This window comes from Salminus brasiliensis, chromosome 3, assembly GCF_030463535.1.
Source record: "Salminus brasiliensis chromosome 3, fSalBra1.hap2, whole genome shotgun sequence".
NCBI classification, from domain to species: Eukaryota; Metazoa; Chordata; class Actinopteri; order Characiformes; family Bryconidae; genus Salminus; species Salminus brasiliensis.
The window spans coordinates 11,747,298-11,761,505 of NC_132880.1; the positions used below are offsets into that span (position 1 = coordinate 11,747,298).

Consider the following 14,208-nt stretch of genomic DNA (forward strand, 5'->3'; position numbering starts at 1 on the left):
TAATTTTATAAAGGATCTATTTTTTCTGTCAGCAGCAATTTAACAGTTCAGCTACATGACATACTATATAAGCTCCACGATAAAGTTGCCTGTGAAAGTATTGGATTGGCAAGGTAATTTCTGTTGTTTTTGCTACAATTTGGGTTTCTATCAAAAAATGAACATGAGATATATATCAGAATTTTTTTTTTTCTAATATTTCAGTGTCATGCAAAAGTTCAGGCAACTCGGGTCAATATTTTAGTTACTGTGAATAGCAAAGCTGGTAAAAGACCTTACCTTACTAAAAGGCATACTGATAAAGATGAGGGTCCTCTAGGGTCATTACTTCGTGACACTATCTATTAAAGTATTAAAGCTTGTAGATGCTTTTTATTGTAGCCAGCTTATAGTTTTTTAATTCATGTTTGCAGTTTTACACATTTGTACTTGTACTTCGTAGAACTCTAGTTCTGTTATTTGGCCATATTGTGTGCACTGCTTTTCTGAGGTCTGTCCACAGATGTTCGATAAGTTTTTCTTTAGGGGCAGCTTTGACTTCTTGAGGTTGTCCTTTATGAAATTTCGAGTGTGTGTTTACAGATGGTATGATCAATTGTAAATCCATTCTTCCCTCTACCAGTAAAGTCTTCCCTGTGCCACTGGCTGGATCGATCTACTTCCACGTTTAACATTTGAGAAGGTGTTTTTTCATTAAACCCCCCCCCCCCCCCCCCCCCAAAACATACATTTGCTAATTGTGGCAAAAAAAGATTTCTGTGTCTGTTTAGATGTTCCTTAAAAAATGTAGATGCAGAAAATGTTTATTTTGATGAACTTTAGAATGTTTATATTTGTGCAGATATTTTTGCACAGTATAACAATGCACCACAACTGAAGAATAATTAATACATTAGTATCTACTCTTGGTTTAAGCCTGTAAAGTCAAGTCAAGTCAGATTTATTTGTATAGCGGTTTTTACAACTGTTGTCGTCACAAAGCAGCTTTACATAATTAGTAATTAGTAATTAATAAAACACAGAGACAAAAAGAAGAAATAACCTAAGACATAAAGGATCAAAGACCCCCAGTGAGCAAGCCAACGGCGACAGTGGCAAGAAAAAACTCCCTCAGAGCTGGAGGAAGAAACCTTGGGAGGAACCAAGACTTACAAGGGGGACCCATCCTCCTCTGGTCAGAACTATTTAAACATTATTGATAACATTACCAAACCAGGTACAACAGATAGTTAATAGTGGTGATATTAATAGTGGCAGATAGAGTCCATTTAAGTTTTAACATGGTCATTAAACAGGTAGCAGTGGTAGAAGGGTGTGCCGCTGGTCTGCTATGGGTGGTGGTGGGTGGGGGGTCTGATGGTCGGATTGGTAGGTGGCAGCTGGTCTGGCGCAGGTAGAGTTGACCTCAGCGGGCAATCTTCCAGCAGGTCGGGCTGGGTGGCCATTTTACTCGGAGAAGGTAAAAAGAGAGCGTTAGTACTGAGAGGATTTTATGGGGGGCAGAGAATGTTAAGTAGTATCAGAATGTGATGACTGGCAGGTCTGACTATAACAGCCTAATTAAAAGGATAGAGCCAGAAGGTAACACAGACATGGGAGCACCCTCAAACTCCATCTGCTCCACCATCCACAAACCTGAGTGATCGCATGTAAGCAGCGAGATGACAGCTCCAGCATCTCAGTGTACTACAATTCCCTGTGTCTGCGAACCCCTGGACCTGCAACCTTTATCTAAGGGAAAACATTAATTACCAAAAGCTAAACTAAACAGATAAGTTTTTAGCTTAGATTTTAAGACTGAGACTGTGTCTGAGTCCCAAACATTATCTGGAAGGTTATTCCAGAGTTGGGGGGCTTTACAAGAAAAGGCTCCTCCCCCTGCTGAGGTTTTTTGAATTTTGGGAATGAGTAAGAGGCCAGCACCCTGAGATCTAAGAAGTCTTGATGGTTCGTAACATGTAATAAAGTAAAGACTGCATTGTTGTTAAAAAGCACAGATCAACCAGAGAGTGCTATATGGAAGATAAACAAACCATTTTGTAGCCAAGAAAAGAAACAACTATCCCCATAATAATCAGCATTCCACCTAGGATCAGCCATTCTGCCATGAGTTTTAAGCAGAAATGTAATTTTAACCTTTTATCAACCCAACTAATCTCATCAACATTAAGCTATCCCAGTCACCCCTCCATCCCCAAACTGTCTTCCAGTTCTCAAAGCCTAATACAAAACCACTAACAGATCCCACAAGTTTTAAACACTAGTTCTAGAGGCAAGCGCATTTTGTTGCTTCCTGTTCATGCCCCTTGGCATCTCCAGCTCATGAGGCAGTCACAGCATACTCAGGTTCTGTGTTCCAGAGATGAAAGTGCTTTGTTCCGAAATGTGCATATCAACCCAAGAACAAAAGCAAAAGACCTTGTGAAGATGCTGGCTGAAGCTGATAAGAGTATGTCATTATCCACAGTAAAACAAGTACTGTATCGGCATGGGCTGAAAGGCCACTCTGCCAGGAAGAGGCCATTACTCCAAAAGAAACATTAAAAAAGCCAGATTAATGTTCGCAAATGCACACAGGGACAAAGACCTTAATTTTGGAGACATGTCCTGTGGTCTGACAAAACTGTTTGGCAATAATGACCATCTTTACATTTGGAGGAAACCAAGCCTAAGAACACCATCCCAACTGTGAAACACAGGGGTGGCAGCATCATGTTGTGGGATTGTTGTGCTGCAGGAGGGACTGGTACACTTAACAAAATAGATGGCATCATGAGGAAAGAACATTATGTGGAAATACTGAAGCAACATCTCAGCCAAGAAGTTAAAGCTTGGGCACAAATGGGTCTTCCAAATGGACAATGATAGGAAGCATACTTCCAAACTGGTTACAAAGTGGCTTAAGGATAATAACGTCAATGTTTTGGCTATCACAAAGCCCTGATCTCAATCTTATTGAAAATTTATGGGCAAAGCTAAAGACATGTGCAAGGTGGTGGTGGCCTACAAACATGGCCACCACCATCACACCAGTTCTGTCTGGAGGAACTACTGTTAACTGTACTGTTAACCTAAAACAGGAAATGTTTACTCGGATTTCATGTCAGACAGTGTGAAAAAATAGACAGTGTATTTTTATATAGTGTATGTAAACTTCTGGTTTCAACTGTAGGTGATTTGTATCTGAACTAATGCGTCTGATCACCTGAAGGAAGTGTGTGTGGTAACTTCTCTCTTAATGTAACCAACATGCCCCCTAATAAAATGTTAGCATACAATACAGGTCTAACCCCTGGATGACTACTATAATATCCTCACTCCTGAATGCAACAAATTAAGCATATTACCAGTCCTTACCAAGAGAAAGTGGACTAGAGGCCAGTTAAGGAATAAGGAATAAATGAACCTCCCACATTAGAAAGGCTAAATCAGATCAAACTCTTTCAAATTCTGGAAGACAAGCAATACACTTAAAAACAAATCAGAGCCTACTCCAACTTATTAAGCAATCATCAAACACTGGTGGTGATGCTTCAGATCTTAGACCAATACCAAACTATCATGCTAGAGGGCTGAAAAATTGTCAGGCCCTGCTACAAGGTGAACAGCTGTGCAGGCCGGGGAGAGGCGAACCAGCAGCCACCATAGTGACTGTCTAAGCCAGTAGAAGGGGTAGGACGTCCAGGGAGTTGCCGATGACAGTCATAGGAAAAGTACATGCTAGTGCAGTGGTGAAGCAAGCCAAGCCAAAACTTGAGCACCAAAGCAAGTGTTACAAGGATTGGACCGAGAAGCAAGATGAAGGAGGTGGGCGATAGAGTGACCCTGCGCAATGATTTGAGTAGAATAGTTAAGGGGGCCCAGGAGAGAGGGGCTGATATTAGGTACAGAAAGGAGTATTGAGAAAAGCAGAGAGGGACAGGGTGATGCAGTTGGGTTTGGAACATGACAGAGAGGACGGGCCGTGAAGGCAGAGAGAAATGGGGAGGCGCAACGATGAGACAATCGCAGAGGCAATAACTCATCACCCGCGTTGATTGTGCGTGGCGCAGAGCCAGGAGACGAAGCAGGAAGAGGAGAGAGCCATGTCCACAGGAGAAGGAGTTGCCTCAAGGAGGTCGAGTGGGATGGCCAGAGGAGTAGGGGAGAGGGCGAAAGAAGGACCGGCGGAACCAGCAGGAGGCACATCAGGAGGTATGACAACAGGTACAGCAGGAAGCACAGCAATAAAGATACCTGAAAAGCAATTGAGGGAGGGTTCGGGATTGAAAGTGAGGGGGAAAGGGGATGATTGAGGGAGGGGAGGGACGATCGAAGCAGAGGTAAGGACGATTGAGGAAGGAGGCAGACCGATTAAAAGAGGGGGGGAAGGGATGATTGAGGGAGGGGATAAGACAATTGAGGGAGAGAGAGCAAAGGAGCATCGAGAACAGTACCAGCAGAAGCAGCAACGAGGAGAGGAGAGACGAGAGAGGACAGAAGGGACAGGCAGACGAGCAGAAGAGGCAGGGGTAGATACAGGCTGCACCAACCCAGAAGCAACAGCAGACGGCAGCGAAACCACATCCGGAGAGGGCCTAGCAGATCTTTGTGACCACATCCCGGCAGGAGTGCGTCTGAGGTGTGACGACATCAAAAAGTGCTGCCAAAGCTGCGCGAGCGGGTTGTTTACCACCTAAGGAGGCGAGATAAAAAATTTGCCTTGGGAGCAGAATGAGCTAAAGAGACCCTGCGGTCCCGGAGAACCTTCCGGAGCTTAATGACAGTCCAATCTAAGATGTGGGGGAAGCGAGCCAACGAAGAAGAATCCCATAAGGCTCTATTTAAAGAATTGCATTATTTATACATGTTGCCACTTGGCAAAGTTATAAGCAAACCAACAACTTTCAGAACACGGCAGATTTTAACCCTGAGCAAATCCATAAAAAAGTAACAGAACAAAACAGGTCCAAACCAAAGGTCAAAACCGAAACAAAGTAACACCAAGCATGTCAAAGACTGGTAAAGAAACAGACTTCACAAAGACACTCAGGTGCTTAAGAGGACTCCTAATCATGAACAGCACCCGTGTGCCAGCTTGGGAGCAGACAACCTGGTAACCGGCACAGAAGCAGATGCTGTGGACTCCCCAGCTGGCTTGCAGTCTTCGTCTGGGGCACTCGGCGGCGCTGTGGACATCATAAGCAAGTGCTTTGAGAGGCTGATTAGAGACCTCATCTGCTACCTGTCAACTTGGATCCATTTAAATTTGCATATAGGCATACCAGAGCCATTGATGATGCTATTGCCCTGACTCTACATACTGCCCTCTCACACCTGTACAAGAAAAACATGTGAGTAAGAATGCTGTTTGTGGATTACAGTTTAGCTGTTGACTGTCCAGAAGGTTGGGGCCTGTCCTAAGACTGGTATCCCAAAAAATACATTAGCCTTACTTTGATGGTCTGATCTGATGGTCTGATCAGTGGTCGAACCACTAAGCCTAAGCCTCCTCTGCGGACAAAGTATATTCTATGCTGTTATGTGTCCTATATTCTATGCTGTTGTGTGTTGGGGCAACGGCATCAACAAACTGGACAAAGTGATTAAGAAGGCTGGCTCTGTTGTAGGAGTCAAACTGAATACTCTAAATGTTGTGGACAAACTCTCAATAAGCTGCTTGCCATCATAGACAATGCATTACATCCTTTGCATGCTACATTGGAGAAACAAAGAAGCTCATTCAGTGGTAGACTGCTACAGCTGCGCTGTGCTAAAGAGCGGCATGTGAGACCTTTTTTTTCCCCACTGCAATAAGACGCCTCCTTACTCTCCTTACTGCAGGGACACTACTGATCTCCTACTGTCTGAACTGTGCTGATTTAAACCTACTGCTACATGTCAGTTATTTCTACCTGACCTGCTGTTGTTACTACAGTTAGTACTACACTCTCCTGTCACTGTGGCTCCTAGTAATTACATTTTATCTATAGTCTTACTACCTTATTTCTCTGTTGTGCAATAATACATGTGCTCTTGTACATGCTTCATAAATCCACCTCGGCCCTGTTTACTTAGTGGGGCAGTGGTGGCTCAGCAGTAGGAGCTCTGGGCCATTGATGACAGGCTTGGACAGGCTTACGTGGAGTAGCAGAGGAGAAAGCTCTTTCACCTGGTCCTCAATACCACAAGCAAACTAAAGCTAGCTAATTGTAATAGGATGGACAATATGGAGTTAAACATTCAGAAATGCAAATTTGTGCAGTGATGTGTAGGGCTTTGTATGTAAACAATAATACCTTTAAAGTAGTTTGATGTGATATGTGAAGTGATAAATGTGCATATGAGGCACTCAGCATCAGTGTATGATAGATATGACTGAATACAGGCTATATTTCTGAGGTGAAAGAATGCAGACTGCCTGATTTTATTAACATAAAAAACTTGTTTCAAACTGGCCACCATTATCCTTGTTCCAAAGACAGCCAGCATTACCTGCTTAAATGACTGTCGCCCGGCTAACCCTCATAAGCAAGTGTTTAGAGACCTTATCTGCTCCTCACTACCGGTCACCCTGGATCCATTGCAGTTTGCATACAGGCATACCAGATCTACTGATAACGCTATTGCCATGACTCTACATACTGCCCTCTTCCACCTAGACAGGAAGAACAAGTGAGTGAAATTGCTGTTTTCAGCATTCCCCCAAGGCTTGACATCAAGCTCCAGGATCTGGGTTTGAACAGCTCTCTGTGCAGCTGGAGCCTAAACTTCTTGACGGGACGACAGCAGGTGGTAAGGATGGGCAAGCATCATGTCCTCCTCACTGATCCTGAACATTGGAGCCCCCCATGGCTGTGTACTCAGCCCACTCCTTTACTCTCTGTTCACCTACAGCGCCCGCCTCAATTATTGGAACCCTTTGTTAAGATGTTTTCTTAGGCTTCTAATAAATATATATTTTTAAATAATATAGGACAACTATGCAAAAAAGAGACAAAGAGCTCCTTTTAAGCTCACCCCACAGGTTTTCAAATGGGTTGAGGTCTGGGGACTGACATGACCATAGGAGGAGCTTCATTTTGTGTCTGGTGAACCATTTTTGTGTAGATTTGGCCACATGTTTAGGATCATTTTTTAGCTGAAAGACCCAGTGACGACCCATCTTCAGCTTTCGGGCAGAGGCCACCAGAATTTGATTTAAAATGTCCTGGTATTTCAAAGTTCATGTTGCCATGCACCCTAACAAGGTTCCTGGGGCCTGTCCCACAGCATCACTGATCCTCCCCCATACTTCACAATGGGCATAAAGTGCTTTTCCGCATACTCATCTTTTGTGTTACGCCAGATCCACTTAGAGTGTTTGTTGCCAAAAAGCTCTAACTTGGTTTCATCTGACCAAAGCACAGGGTGCCAGTTAAAGTCCCAGTACTGCTTAGCGAACTCCAGACGTTATGTCCTTCTAATCAGCTAAATATTCTACCTCAAAGCTCAGTGATATCAGATCATTATCTAATCTCCTTTGAGCTACATCTAAGGCAAAATGTAAATTCTTCTCCCCAACACTGCCTAAAACGCACAATAACACCAATGACAACTGTACAGTTTACTAAAAATCTCCCACCCCTATCGACCTTAGCTTACACTCCGTCAGACCAAACGGAGCTCGTCAAATTAACAAACGATCTAGAGAATACCCTCCGATCAACCTTAGACAAAGTAGCACCGTTCAAAAATAAAATGATGAGGCAAAAAAGGCTTGCACCGTGGTACAGTGATCAAACTCGTACCTTAAAACAAACAGTGCGGAAACTAGAGCGTAAATGGCGGACGACCAAACTAGAGGTGTTCCACTCTGCGTGGAAGGACAGCCTTAGTCAGTATAGAAAGGCACTCATTAAAGCTCGCTCAGCGTATCTGGCCTCGCTGATCGAGAAAAACAAAAACAATCCCAGAGTTCTTTTTAATGAGATCTCTAAACTTACTAAAAGCCAGGCAGATACTCAACCCCAGATCCCAACATCTTTAACTAGTCATGTTTTTATGGACTATTTTAATAATAAAATAGAAAATATTAGACAACAAATCCAACCCTGCTTATTAAATCAAACATGGCCGTCACCCGATGTAGTTGCTTTAGAACAAAACTTAGTTGTAGAACAAAGGCTGGAAGCCTTCTACCCACTTCCACAGCCAGAACTAGAAAAAATTATATCCTCAGCTAATTGTACAACATGTACACTCGACCCGATTCCCTCTAAATTGCTAAAAGAAATTCTCCCAATTATAATCGGACCTCTTTTAACAATTGTAAATTCATCCCTTAGCCTTGGGCATGTACCCCAAACCCTTAAAATAGCAGTTATAAAACCTTTAATCAAAAAACCAAATCTTGATCCTAGCGTATTATCTAATTATAGACCCATCTCAAACTTAACATTCGTATCTAAGATATTAGAAAAAGCTGTGGCCCAACAACTCTGCTTATACCTGAGTAAAAATGACATGTATGAGAAATTCCAGTCTGGATTTAGACTCAATCACAGCACAGAGACAGCCCTAGTGAAGATTACGAATGATCTCCTTCTTGCCTCTGATCAAGGCTACGTATCTTTATTAGTCCTACTAGACCTTAGTGCAGCCTTTGATACAATAGATCATTCTATATTACTAGAAAGATTAGAGAAAATGGTTGGAATCACAGGGACAGCCCTATCATGGTTCCAATCATATCTAACGGGACGCTTCCAATTTGTAAAGATAAATGATTTATCTTCAAACTACACAGAAGTAAGATATGGAGTTCCGCAAGGCTCAATTTTAGGACCACTATTATTTACATTATACATGTTACCACTGGGCTCAGTTATAAGCAGACATGGCGTTAATTTCCACTTCTATGCAGATGACACACAGCTCTATATATCAGCCAAACCTGACGATAAATTTAGACTACAGAAAATGGAGGACTGTGTAAAGGATATAAAACTCTGGATGTCACATAACTTCCTTCTCCTTAACAGTGACAAAACCGAAGTTCTCCTTTTAGGTCCAAAAGACTCTAGAAATAAACTATCAGACTTAATGTTAGACTTGGCAGATTCTCCCATCATTCCTGGTTTAGCAGCTAAAAATCTTGGCGTCACATTCGACTCAGATTTATCATTTGAGCAACATATAGCTAATATTAGTAGAACAGCCTTTATGCAGCTTAGGAACATCTCCAAACTAAGAAACTCCTTATCACTACAAGACGCAGAAAAGCTAGTACATGCTTTTATTACCTCAAGGCTAGATTACTGTAATGCGTTACTGTCAGGTTGTTCCAGCAGAAACCTCAATAAACTTCAGCTGGTGCAAAATGCTGCAGCCAGGGTCCTTACTAAAACTAGAAAATTTGACCATATCAGTCCAGTTCTATCAGCACTTCATTGGCTCCCAGTTAAATTCCGTATTGAATACAAAATTCTTTTATTAACATATAAAGCCCTACATGGCCTCGCTCCTGAGTACCTGCAGGATCTTATAGTATATTACGAACCATCAAGACTACTTAGATCTCAGGGTGCTGGCCTCTTACGCGTTCCCAAAATTCTGAAAACCTCAGCAGGGGGAAGAGCCTTTTCCTATAAAGCCCCCCAGCTCTGGAATAACCTTCCAGATAATGTTCGGGACTCAGACACAGTCTCAATCTTTAAATCTAAACTGAAAACTTATATGTTTAGTTTAGCTTTTGGTAATTAATGTTTCTTAGATAAGGGCTGCAGGTCCAGGGGTTCGCGGACCCAGGGAATTGTAGTACTCTGAGATGCTGGAGCTGTCGTCTCGCTGCTTACACGCGATCACTCAGGTTTGTTGACGGTGGAGCAGATAGATGCTGGTGTTCTCAGGGTACGCCCGTGTCCGTGTTACCTTCTGGCTCTCTCCTTTTAATTATGCTGTGATAATCAGACCTGCCGGAGTCATCAGACATACCCAGATGCTGATGATCAACATTCTCTGCACTCCATAAAATTCCTCTTAGAACTAACTTCTCTCTCTTTACCTTCCCCGAGTAAATGGCCACCCAGCCCGATCTGCAGGAAGATTGCCCGCTGAGGTCCCCTCTACCTGCATCTAACCAGCTGCCACCTACCAGTCCAGCCAGCGGGTCCCCCCCAACCCGCCACCACCCATGGCTCACCCGCCAGCCGCTGCTGCCTGTTTGGTGGCCGTGCTGAAACCTAGATGGACTCGTGCCTGTCTGACACTATTAATATCACAACTATTAACTTTCTGTTGTACCTGGTTTGGTAATTTTTATCATTAATGTTTAAAACAGTCTGGCCAGAGGAGGATGGGTCCCCCTTGTGAGTCTTGGTTCCTCCCAAGGTTTCTTCCTCCAGCTCTGAGGGAGTTTTTCCTTGCCACTGTCGCCGTTGGCTTGCTCACGGGGGTCTTTGACGCTTCATGTTATTTCTTCTTTCTTCTCTGTCTCTGTTCTTTATTAAGTAATAATTATGTAAAGCTGCTTTGTGACGACAACAGTTGTAAAAAGCGCTATACAAATAAATTTGACTTGACTTGACTTGACTAAGTGAGAAAAGGCTTTTTCCGTGCATGCCCCCAAACAGCTTGTTGGCATATAGATAGCACCTGATGGTTGTTATGGAGACTTTGTGACCTCAAGATGCTACTCTTTGTCGACTATTTGTTCTCTTTGGAGAACTTTTTACGTCTCTTACCATCCTCTTCACTGTGCATGGTGGAAAGAAAAGCTTGTGTCCTTGTCCAGGCTTGTTTGCCACTGTTCCAGTTGTTTAAACTCCTTGTTGATTCCTCTGACTGTAGATGTGGGCAGGTGCAGGCTAGAGGCTGTTTTCTTGTAGCCACTGCATGACTAATAAAGGTCCATGTTTGAGAGTGGATAAGAAAAATTGTATAAATATACCTTAGAAACACATTTCTCAAGTTTCTGTCTGTCATGTCAGTATTGTTGTCACAGATTTATTAGTTGACAGTGGCTTGCTATTGAGAAATCTAATGTTTAGATAAGCTGTTTTAGTTTTTTGTGTGTATAATTCTGTGCTCATGTTGGCTTTGAGGAGTGATCCAAGGTTGACCAGATTTATTCCTTGTCTGTTGATATTCCGTTTGTAGTGTTTCACTGTCCAATGGGAGTGAAAAACTAACCCACTAGGTTTAAGCAGTCAGGCTGTTAAAGCCTTCAAAATGTACTCAGACAGCATAACTGATCCAACTGTGTTACAAGTTGTAAAATTTGTTAAAACAGGGGTGTTGCCAGAAAGTGTTGAATTTATCAATGAAAGTTACACCAGGAGAAGCACTTTCAACCACTTTCAAATGTAGTGCATACAACCATCAAAAACATTCAGTAGGCCTGGGAGATCATGAGTGATTTTCTCAAGGTGTTGTCATTCTTGAACAAGAACAGTGCCAACTACATGCTTTTGTAGGACTTTGGGGATCTGACAATTTATGTACAGTACATGTGTTCCTAGGAAGCACTCCATAACAGTGTTATTGACTTTATTATTGTGCTTTGAAGTCACCCAAAACTAAAACATTGAAGTGGCAACAGTGTCTTTTGATTTCCATTGGTACGTATGGATTGCTTTCACTGAAAGATGGTTATTGTGGACAAAGAGAACAAACACAGGTTTTCATTGTTTCCTTTTCCTTCCAGCAGTGGTAACAATAACAGTAGTAGCAGTAGCTATTGGTTTTCACAGATCTTTCTCTTTCACTACCTTGGCTGCACACCCTCAGGATGTGGTCATCATTTACCTTTATGAACTTGACATTCATGGTTACATAAGAATTGAACCACAATAGGGCTAAGTTTCATAATATATAAGTTACCAATTATGTTGCATCAAAAACTGCACAGAGGTCGAGTAACACCAACAGGGATACACAGCCTTGATGAAAGACAAGATCATCATTTGTTATCTTAGCCAGAGCTGTCTCAGTGCTATGATTGCAAACTATAGTAATTAGGTGGCACTAGCACAAACTGGGACTAACAAAATTATTTACTTTGCCTCACTTTCTGTGACCAACAAACGTGGAAATGATCTGTGAAAGCAGTCTATATATGCATAAAAAGTATCAGCTAAACAGAACATAAACAATTAGCATCCTTTACTTTAGAGTCTCTTAAAGAACTCAACAATGTTTTAACACTGCTGATTCAGATATTTCTGTTATTCTAAAATTTGGTTGGGCATCATTAATGGGAGTACATATAATAGCTCTTCTTTCAGTTAGTATATTAAGACTTTTCCTGATCAATGAAAAACTCAACTTTGTTCCTCCTTGTGATCCTTACTACTTTATTTTCAAGGGAAATAAAGATTAGACATTTAAAAGCTTCTTATAGGAATCATTTGTTAACAAATGGCATCATTAAGGATGAAAATGTTTTTTTTAACTAGGTTTCTATTGTAACTTCTTATTGAAAGAAGAATACTTGTCAAAATATTGCATTTGTCTTTACTAGCCAAAAGATTAAGCCAATCTGTTTATTTTGTTAAAGTATACCGTTGAAACCAGAACTTTCCATACACTATATAAAAAGAAATATGCATTTTTTTCTCACTGTCTGACATGAAATCAGACTTTTTTCTGTTTTAGGTCTATTAGGATTAGTTGGCAGGAATTTTGGCCCATTCCTCCTGACAGAATTTGTGTTACTGAGCCATGTTTTATAGGCCACCTTGCTCGCATATGCCTTACCAGCTTTAGACAGCATCTTCAAGGGCAAATTATTTTGGGGGGTTCATATGCACATACACAGAACCTTTCTGAGCGGTATGATGGCTGGACATCTTGTTTACATATAATTGTTTGTACAGATGAACGAGGCACCTTTAGGCATCTGGAAATTGCAAGGATGAGCCAGACTTGTGCAAGTCCACAATTCTCTTTCCAATATCTTGGGTGATTTCTTTTGACTTTCCATGATGTTACACAAATAAGCAGTGTGTTTCAGGTGTGTTAAAATACATCCACATGTGTGTAGTCATGCTGGCTAGGCGAGACAAGGGAACACTCGCAGGGACAGAGCAATGCAAGAATGAAGTCTTTATTGATGAAACCAAACAAACAAACACAACAAAACGAGGCAGCAAAGTACAGGGTCCAAAAACCAGAAACAGAAACAAACAGGTGACAACAGAAATGGGGCTTAACCTGGGAAGACTACCTGAGGCTGGAACGTAGCCCGGGAGCAAAGCGAGAATGGGCAAATCAAACAGAGGGAGGAAGGCTAGAACTCAAAGAAACCAATGAAACTGGCAAAACAAAACCTCCCCCCAAAACCACGCTCGTCAGGTGCTAATAAACTTACTTGACTAGAGTGCCAGGGAACCGGACGCCAAATCCCAGTGGCGACCAACCGGTGACCCAGACAGCAAACTCCTTCTGAACTGGAAACTTTCGGAGCATACACTACCGAAACCCGTAGACTCTCCTAGAAGTCTCATGAACGTGAAGCCAACCTTACAGCTTGGCATCGCAAGAGTAATTCTCGGCGACGAGGCATCTGCGTTTGCTCCCTTTGTACTCCAGCTCTCAGATGCACATGGGTGATCAGGTCGGGGGAGTACACCAGTATGTCGTCCAGAAAGACCACCATGAATCGTCTGAGGTAGTCCTTGATAAACGACTGGAAGACGGAGGGGGCGTTGGCTAGGCCATACGGCATGACCCGGTATTGGTAATGCCCCCTGGTGGTCATGAACGCCGTCTTCCACTCGTCCCCCTCCCTGATCCGCACGAGATTGTATGCGCTGCGCAAGTCTAACTTGCTAAACACCCGGGCCCCCCGCAACTGTTCGTGGCCAGACGGGACCAATGGCATGGGATAGGGGGAGCGCCTGGTTATCGCGTTAAGCGCCCTGTAATCTATACACGACCTCAACCCCCCCCCCCCTTTCTTCTAAATAAAAAAAACCCTGACACTACAGGAGACTTAGACGGCGTGATTTACCCCTGTGCTAAGGCATCGTCTATGTACTCCTCCATCGCCCGTTCCTCCTCCCTAGTGAGGGGATAAACTCACGTTTGGGTAAGACCGCTCCCTCCACTAGGTCAATAGCGCAGTCGTACGGGCGGTGGGGGGGAAGCTTAGCAGCTTAGAGACTTAGAGAAGAAGTCTACAAGGTCCGCATACTCGGACGGCAGGACGACTAGGGACTCTGGCTCAGGACTCTCCACAGATGTGGA

The 14,208-nt window shown here is 42.8% G+C and overlaps 1 protein-coding gene across 1 annotated transcript in view; it reads right to left on the minus strand.

Annotated features, from left to right (window-relative positions):
• Window positions 1–924: 924 nt before the first annotated feature.
• Window positions 925–14,208, minus strand: part of tmem200b (transmembrane protein 200B) — a 36,760-nt gene continuing 23,476 nt past the window's right edge. Inside the window, exon 3 of the transcript XR_011979281.1 lies at window positions 925–1,731. The gene's annotated coding sequence lies outside the window, so the exon portion shown is untranslated. The remainder of the gene's footprint in view (window positions 1,732–14,208) is intronic.